Source organism: Triticum aestivum, chromosome 4A (assembly GCF_018294505.1).
Source record: "Triticum aestivum cultivar Chinese Spring chromosome 4A, IWGSC CS RefSeq v2.1, whole genome shotgun sequence".
Taxonomy (NCBI): domain Eukaryota; kingdom Viridiplantae; phylum Streptophyta; class Magnoliopsida; order Poales; family Poaceae; genus Triticum; species Triticum aestivum.
In genome coordinates, this window is record NC_057803.1 from 346,498,038 (window position 1) to 346,508,002 (window position 9,965).

Sequence of the window (9,965 nt, forward strand, 5' to 3'; positions counted from 1 at the left end):
TTTGTTTTACTATTTGTATAGGTGCTGTCTGACGATGTGGACAGCGTGGATGAAGATGCTCAGAAGAGGTACAAGAGGCAAATCCTGAGGGAGCTTTATGCGGGAATGCATAATAGGCGTATTAGGACCTGGAACAGCGGCTATCGATGCCCATTTTGCAACCACAAGCTTCATGAAACGCATCTAAGTGTTCTAGCGCATGCAAGAGGACGGGTCGTTGGCTCCTTCGAGCATAAGTATTCTCGCATGGGTGGCGCACGGGGCGTACGCTGAGTACCTGGAGAAGCTTCAGGATCGTGCCGGTATGTGAGATGAGATGTGGGATCGAACTATGTCTGCTTGAGTATGCTTAATGACGGTTGAACTATGTACTTATGGTTGAACTATGCTTGTGTACGTGTACGCTTATTATCTACGTCTAAGTATGTTTAATCTATGTTTACTTATGTCTAACCGTGGGATATGGATGCAATCAGTTCGGTTGATGGAATCTACCTCCGTCTTGGTTTATTGGTCCCCTTTGTAATTTGTGTTAAATTTTGACCAAAGGTTTAACTGATAAAATGTTAGTGCAGGTTAGCAAAAATTATATCGTTCGATGGGTATTTGAGCATAGAGTTTAATGACATAATTTTTTATGGCATGCATAAACATTTCTTAGTTAAATATTTGGTCAAAATTTGGTAAAAATTACAAAGGGGACCAATAAACCAGGACAGAGGCAGTACGTCAATCACACACAGTTCCCAAATTGGAACCGTGTGCAATGACTTTCATTTTGCCTGTTGCATCAATCACACACGGTTGGCTCTAGCAAACCGTCGCCTCCAAAATTCTTTGTGGCACATAAAACCCTCACCACCCAATTCAAAAAGGAAAAAAGAAAACCCTCACCATCCCCACATCACAAAAACCCTCACCCCACCCGCCACCCCCTCTGGTCCCCATTCACACTTGCACAAGCTCCTCCGCATCTACGCATGGCACCGCCTATCGTGGCAGTAAAGACTTAGCTCGATGCCTGCTGCCGCTAGGCTGCCGACAAAGCCCACCACATTTTGCCACTTCCACTTGTCGCCGCCTATTGCCATCGACTTTCTCGACGCTGCTCCTGGTCGACCCAGCTCCACTTGGTTGGGGAATCTGCCGTACTGATGGTTCTTTCTCATGGACAACAAGGTAATTAATTTAATGAGATATTATCTCATCTCTTATCCAGTTCATCTGGCTCCTTTAATCACCCGACCGAAATCGTCGTGAATCCATTTTTATTCGAGCTGATTTGAGGGTTTTCTTCCATTCATAGAGTGTACAGTGCGCGGACACATCAGGACCTTGCGGCCTCCGCCAGACATTCCATCTCACCGTACCATATGACTTCAGGATGCACGCGGTATGTTCAATCTCACCCTAAATTGGCTGGCATGGCCTACTTTCCTGAACATATTCTAAATATTACTACATTTGGATAAAAGGTGCCACATGCACCATATACGTCAATGCGGATTTTCCCCTCTTCTTTCTATATTAGGAAAATTAATGATGTATTGTTCTTTCAATTACTCTCATATTTCCATGACATCATGTTTACACTATCTGTTTAATTATAAATTTTTGTCCTTCGATTTCGACTATTGTACAGTTCTTTCAATTTGGGCCCATATTTGCATGTTACCATATTTTCTTTAACAATCCTACCATTTTATGCAGCGCGTCCCTTGCTATGCAACAGAATCTGTAGTGCACAATCTTTCCCTTTATATAAATCAAGACTGCAGGGATGTCATACTGCACACAAACCATGGATTTACAATCGTTGCTACTGTACGACTTGATGAATGTGGTGACTCCTATTTTGGTACTGGCTTTTGGAAAGAAATTGCTAAGTTTTATTGACTGAAAGTTGGCACTGGAATTGCACTACACATAAAAGGGCCTGGTCATGAGATATATGGTAACTTCTCCGACGATATCATCCATCCAGACTTTGTTCGAAGTAAGTTTCTTTTCAACTATCTGCATGTTGACTTACCGAGCAATATCAAATGAATTGCATAGTATTTAAGCAACCAACTGATATTCTCTTTTCTTACTATATTCCTACCTAATAACTTCTAGTTACCAATACACTTTTTAGTGCCCTGTTTTAACTAAATATTCCCTATACTCCCATTTCTATTAGAAAGCGCACTGACAAGGAGACTCTAGAGGTGGAGAATGGGGATGCCAACAAGCGGAGGCAGGGCGAGCCAGAACCGCAAGCGACTCCAGCAGGCCTAGACTTCAGCAGCAGCCTCCCCGATGATATGTTGATAGTCATCATCTCCCTCCTCCCAATCAAATATGGGGCATGGACAACCGTCCTTTCCCGGCGGTGGCGCCCCCTATGGAACTCCAGCCCTCTCGACCTCATCGACACCCACGAGCTCTGCCATGGCTATCACAAAAGCTTGGATGCGTTCTCCAAGATCCTTGGTAGTCACCTTGGCACAACCAGAGGCCTTAGAATGGGCAAGTTTCGTTCCAACAGCAAAGACTGAGCCAAGCTTGACGATTGGTTCTGATCGCTCGCCCTAGATCAGCTCGAGGATCACACTTTTGATGATGGGCATATGCGGTCGCTGCCAACGTCCGCACTCCGCCTCGCGCCCACACTGCGTATTGCCAAGTTCAGGAACTGCCACCCCCCCTAATGACGCATCCGCTCTTATTCTACCACGACTCAAGCACATCCAGCTTGTCGCCGTCTGCCTCTCAAACGGTGACATGGAGCGCCTGCTCCACGGCTGTACTACACTCGAGTACCTTCGTCTTCAGGCGATCAATGGGTTGAGTACCTTCCACATCACCTCCATGACTCTCCAGACTATTTATGTATGTTCTGGTGCGGCAGGAAGACATCACAAGATGTGTACCACGGTATGGTCATTAAGGACACACCTGCACTTGAGAGATTACTTGCAGGTGATCAAGAAGGTCCAACAAGAATCAATGTCATTTCTGCGCTAAAATTGACAGTGGTGGGCTACTCGTCTGACAAATACTCCAAACTTGTTATTGGATCCACACCTTTTTAGGTACAACAGCCGCCTTCTACCTCTCCTTCTACATATTAACATTATTTCTAATTTTGAAGATGTTTGTTCGTCTGTCATTCAGAAAATGATTCCAACAAGCTTGACCCCGAAACTGCGCACAGTGAAGGTCTTGACACTAGAATCTATCGGACCCAACCTGGAGCAAGTTCTCAATTTCCTAAGATGCTTTATGTTCCTGGAGAAGCTATATATCGAGGTGATGTTCCTTTCCTGTTAAATATTCACCATAAGGGAGTTCAATTTGTGACACCTTTTTCCAAGTTTACAATGACAATGTACTATGATTTCTAAAGGCTTCTTTTGGAGGATTTCAGTACATACATGTCCCCCCCATATTGGTTGCTTGATCCATATGGTTACAATCAATAAGCATTTCTCATTTGGATTCATCTGTACTAGTTTTCTTACGGAACTTTTCATCCACTCCAACCTCTTGTGAAGAAGGCTGCATTTTTCTAGAATGTAATCAAATGCCCATGTTAATCATGTCAGATCGAAGATGGCATGTTAGTGCATTTTACAAATCCTGCAAACCAAATAGGCATGTAGTAATGTTCAAAACTGCATGTAGGCACTAACAGGTTTTTTTCTTTTGCACATAAGATTAGGCCCGGTGGTGGATAATGTGATACAATATAACAATCACGTCGAATGCCTAGATCTGCATATCTTAGAAATTACTTTGAACTCCTACCAAGGGACCTTGCCAGAGATTATATTTGCCAGGTTCTTTGTTCTCAGAGCAAGGGTGCTGAAGGAAATGAGGTTTGCCCTACAATTATTTCGCAAAAATGAATGGTTTGTTGATTAGCTTCGGCGCCTGCGGCAGAATAGAATAGGCTCCAAAAATGCTGAGTTTCATTTTGGAAATTTAGATGACAGAGTAATCGGAAGTCATCGTGTCAACCCCATACATGACTTCTCAGCGGCTGACCCGTTTGCAAAAATTATGAGGTTTCGAAACCAAACTTACAAGTGGCAATATTAGTTTGAACCTCTCTGATATCGATGTTCAGCAGATCAACACGAGCATTTGCAGCTGATGAGCTGAATTTCATTTCTAATATCAGTTTGAACCTTGTAATCTTCGAATTTGAGACATATAACTCTGGAATTTGAACCTTGTAATATTTCGAGCTTTTGTGGTACAATCATTCAAATGGCATCGTATGAGACTCGTATATTGGTGGCAGTATTTTGACCTCAATATGCAATGGTCTTAGATTTTATTAACCATTCTTGAATCTATTTACCTTGTTGATCTCATAGCACATGATCTGTATAGCTAACTCGACTGCGATCTTCGACATTATTGCACACAGTTGGTTTCTTGCATCGTGTGCCCTGTAGAGTGTAGAATTAATTATCGCACTCGAGTGTCGATCATCACCCTTTTGTGTAACTTTGACCTCATCACCCACGAGTAAACTTATGACCGAAGTCATTCCACAAACTTCGTTTTTACAAAGCTTTTTGCCAATAAATGCCCACGGTTTGTCCCTCTTCTAGCCGACGCGTGGCCAAACTAGCCAGGCGGGAAGCTTGCGCTGTAAACTGTGTGGTAGCATGGGAACAGGCTCACCAACGATACATTTTGCGCCTCTTCGAGCCCACGCGTGCGGTGCGGTGTTGTCAAGCGTGCACTAGAATCCTCCGCTATCAACGTCATGACAAGACGTGATGATTACAGGCCGGCCGGCCCCCATTTATTACAGCGGCCATTTAACCCTTGTGTCTCTTCAACCTTTCGATCGTGCCCCACCATTGCAAGAAGCACACCCACCATGAGAAATTCTTAGAGGGTATCCTGCTCGGCTCCAATGGCGCTCCGAGCGGCTGCCGACGACGAGCAGTAGTTCACCATGCGTGCCGTGGTGGACACCCACAAAAGGTTCATGGACCTCACGATGGTGTACACCAACGATCCGGTCTGGGTGGAGCACTCCATCCACCTCATGGAGTTGTTGCTTGCCGAGGAGAAGTACAAGGTGGTCGGGTTCAACCTCGAGTACACCCGCGCTCGTGCCGGGTCTTGTCCCAAGGTCGTCGTTGCCCAGATGTGCGTGCGCCACCACGTCTTCGTCTGCCACTACTGCCTGGCCACAAGGCCTTGCGAGCATTTCGCGAGGTTTGTAAACAACCCCCACTACATGTTCGCTATGGTGGACATCACCAACGATGTAAAGGCGCTCAAGAATTCGGGCATCGCCTGCCAGAATCTTGTCGACATCTAGGGCCAATACAAGATCTGGGGCAGTAAGGAGCATGAGAAGGACTCGCTAGTTCACCTCGCCGAGGCCATCATCGACCCCTACTATAGAGACATGAATGATTCATGCAACAAGGACAAGTGTGCCAGGCACTCGGCCTGGATTGAGAAACTCAACAAAGCTCACGACGTGTACGTGGCCAAGGAGGCGTACACGAGCTACGACATGTACAGGTGGATCGTTGACATGAGGAAGTGCCTCCTTCCCCAAAATGGCCAGGGATCCAGCCGGAAGCAGAGAAATGGCAAGCGTCGTCGCAACAATAAGTAGATGATTATATCCTCATTTCTCCTACTTTAGTATGCATGTAATTGCTTACTTTGGTGTGTGGAAATTTTATGTGTGTAGTTAGTTGGTAATTGTATGCTTAATTTGGTTATGCAATGATGTCTTCTTAAGTATATATGTTGATGCTCTATAGACAGAGCGTAGATGTTGTGCCGACAAACAAAATCATATCGCACACGGACTAAACAATGGAACTCGTCGGTGATGTTTTCATCAATCACTCACAATTGTATACTAGCGATCATTTGCTCACAACACACATGGCTTGTTAGTAGTAATCGTCTGTGTTGTTATCGGTCTTCGCATACGTTTCCGATTACAGACCTGTTTGCCGGGAATCACACACATCTTGTGAACTTGAACTGTTTTTGTTCTCTTGTCTCAACACAAACAGTTCATCCGAGTGAACTGCATGCCTTATATCACACACACGTTGATATGGTCGGCTGTTTCTTTTGTGTTGCCTAATCACAAATAGTTCATCCGAGTGAACCGTATGCTATATATCACACACACCTTCATCTGGCTGCCGGTTTCTTTTGTTCCTCATCATTGCAAACAGTTAATTGAACTGAACTATATTCCATGCATTGCACACACAACTAAAATCTGAACCATGTTTGATGCATCCTCCATCGCAAACATTTTGCACCTTTTTTGATGGGTTTTTACACCACTGTTTGTGATTATTGCATCGCACACAGTTTCGTCGAAGGGTCTCTGATCGTAGTGTCGCGTTAGCAGCATCCTGCAGTAGTGCTAAGAAAGGTGGTATAACTATTGTTCCTAATGACAAAAATGATCTTATACACAAATAATTATAACAGGTTATAGGATGGTAATTTACCTTAGAGAATTAAATAAAGCAACTAGAAAATATCATTACGCATTTCCTTTCATTGACCAAATGTTAGAAAGATAGTCTACTTTCTAGATGGATATTATGTTTTTTGTCAAATACCTGTATCACAAGAAGATCAACAGAAAACTACTTTTTGTCCTGTTGGAACCTATGCTTGTAGACCTATGCCTTTTGGTTTATGCAATGCACCTGCAACCAACCTTTCAAACATGTATGATTGCTAAATTCTCTAATATTTTTAGAAAAGTTTTGAGGTAATCATGTATGATTTTTTTTTCATTTATGGAACTTCTTTTGATGACTACTTGAGCAATCTTGACAAAGTTTTGCAGAGATGTGAGGAGACTAATCTTGCCTTGAACTAAGAGAAGTGCCACTTTATGGTGAATGAAGGTATAGTCCTTGGGCATAAAGTTTCTGAAAGAGGTATTAAGGTAGATAAAGCTAAAGTTGATGCAATTGAGAAAATGCCCTATCCTAAAGGTATCAAAGGTATAAGAAGTTTCCTGGGTCATGATGGTTTCTATAGAAGATTTATTTAGGACTTCTCTACAATTTCTGAGCCTCTTACTAACCTCCTACAAAAAGATGTCCCATTTGTTTTTATGATGATTGTGTAGAAGCCTTTGAAATACTTAAGGAAGCCCTAATATCTGCACCTATTGTTCAACCACTTGATTGGAACTTACCCTTTGAAATCATGCGAAATGATAGAAATTATGCTATTGGTGATGTCCTAGGTCAAATAGTTGATAATAAATTAAATATTATCTAGTATACTAGTAATACCTTGGACAGTTCTGAAAGAAATTATGCTACTACCAAGAAAGAGTTTTTAGCAATTGTGTTTGCATGTGATAAATTCAGACCTTATATCGTTGATTCTAAAGTTACTATACACACCAACAGTGGTGCTATTAAATATCTTATGGAAAAGAAAGATGCTAAACCTAGACTGATTAGGTGGGTCCTTTTATTGCAAGAATTTAATTTGCATATTTTTGATAGAAAAGGAGCTGAAAACCCTGATGCAGATAATTTGTCTAGGATGGAAAATGTTCCCGATGACCCACTTCATGTTGATGATAGCTTTGCCAATAAACAATTAACTATTATAAATGATTCTACTACTCACAATAATCCTTGATATGCAGACTATGCTAATTTCAGTGTTGCTAAATATATACCACCTAGTTACACCTATCAACAAAAGAAGAAGTTATTCTTTGATTTAAGACATTATTTTTGGGATGACCCACATTTGTATAAAGGAGTAGATGGTGTTATTAGATGTTGTGTACATGAGCATGAACATGAATATATGCTAAGGAAATGTCATTCCGAGGTCCACAGAGGGCCTGATGAACAATTAGCTGTTATAAATGTAGTCACCGTTCACATGACACCACTAAGGGAATCAAAACATACATACCATCAAAATATAAAACACATATCAAGTTCACATGATTACTTGCAACAAGATTCCTCCCGTGAACTTAAGAACAAAAGTAACTACTCACAAATGATAATCATGCTCAATATCAGAGGGGTATTAAATAGCATAATGGATTTGAACATATAATCTTCCACCAAATAAACCATATAGTAATCAACTACAAGATGTAACCAACACTACTAGTCACCCATAAGCACCAATCTAAGGTTCCGGTAGAACGACTGAACACAAGAGATGAACTAGGGTTTGAGAGGAGATGATGTTGTTGAAGATGTTGATGGAGATTGCCCTCCCCAAGATTGGAGAGTTGTTGGTGATGACGATGATGATGATTTCCCCCTCCGGGAAGGAAGTTCCCCTGGCGAAATCGCTCCCGAAGGGGGAAATCATCGTCATCATCATCACCAACAACTCTCCCATCTTGGGGAGGGTAATTTCCATCAACATCTTCAACAGCACCATCTCCTCTCAAACCCTAGTTCATCTCTTGTGTTCAATCTTTGTACCGGAACCTTAGATTGGTGCTTGTGGGTGACTTGTAGTGTTTCTTACATCTTGTAGTTGATTACTATATGGTTTATTTGGTGGAAGATTACATGTTCAGATCCAGTGTGCTATTTAATACCCCTCTAATCTTGAGCATGATTATCATTTCTGAGTAGTTACTTTTTTTCTTGAGGTCGCGGGAGAAATCGTGTTGCAAGTAATCATGTGAACTTGATATGTGTTCGATATTTTGATGGTATGTATGTTGTGATTCCCTTAGTGGTGTCATGTGAACATCGACTACATGACACTTCACCTTATTAGGGCCTAAGGGAATGCATTGTGGAGTAGTTATTATATGGTGGGTTGCGAAAGTGATAGAAGCTTAGACCCTACTTTATGCGCTACTTCATAAGGGACTGATTTGGATTCAAAAGTTTAATGTATGGTTAGATTTTATCTTAATACTTTTCTGTTAGTTACGGATGCTTGCAAGGTGGTTAATCATAAGTAGGAGGTTTGTTCAAGTAAGAACAGCACCCAAGCACCGGTCCACCCACATATCAAATTATCAAAGTAGTGAACACAAATCAAACCAACATGATAAAGTGACTAGATGAAATTCCCGTGTACCCTCAAGAACGTTTTGCTTACCATAAGAGACTGTTTTGGCCTATCCTTTGCCTCAAAAGGATTGGTCTACCTTGATGCACTTTTGTTACCATTACCGTTACTTGCTCGTTACAAATTTTCTTGCTACCAAACTACTTGTTACTTATAATTTCAGTCCTTGCAGATAATACCTTGCTGAAAACCACTTGTCATTTCCTTCTGCTCCTTGTTAGGTTCGACACTCTTACTTATTGAAAGGGCGACGATCGATCCCCTATACTTGTGGGTCATCAAGGCTCTTTTCTAGTGCCGTTTCCAGGGAGTGAAGTGCTCTTGGTAAGTGGAAATCGGTATGGAAAAATTATTACTACGTGCTAAAATTTGGTGTCACTTGTTACTATGGAGAACAATCCTTTGAGGGGTTTGTTCGGGGTATCTTCACCTCGACCGGAACCACAATTAGTCACCCCTCAAACTACTGCACCTACTAAAAATATTGCTTATGAAATTCCTTCGGGTATGATAGAACAACTGCTAGCTAATCCTTATGCAGGAGATGGAACCGAACATCCTGATATGCACTTGATATATGTGGAAGAAATTTGAGGATTATTTAAGATTGCAGGTTTACCCGAAGATGAATCTAAGAAGAAAGTTTAACCTTTATATTTGAAGGGAAAATCATTGGCATGCTATAGCTATGCGATGATATTTCCTTTCGGACTCTGTTTGCTTGTTTCTTCCACAAGTGGCAATATAACGGGAGAAACAAGCAATGGAAGAAAAACGGAGTCCGGAAGGTACCCAAGGTGGGCACGACCGACCTGTGCGCGCCTGGCAAGCCAGGAACAACACCCGCGCCCTCGTGTCTTATGCCCACCAGGGTCACCTTC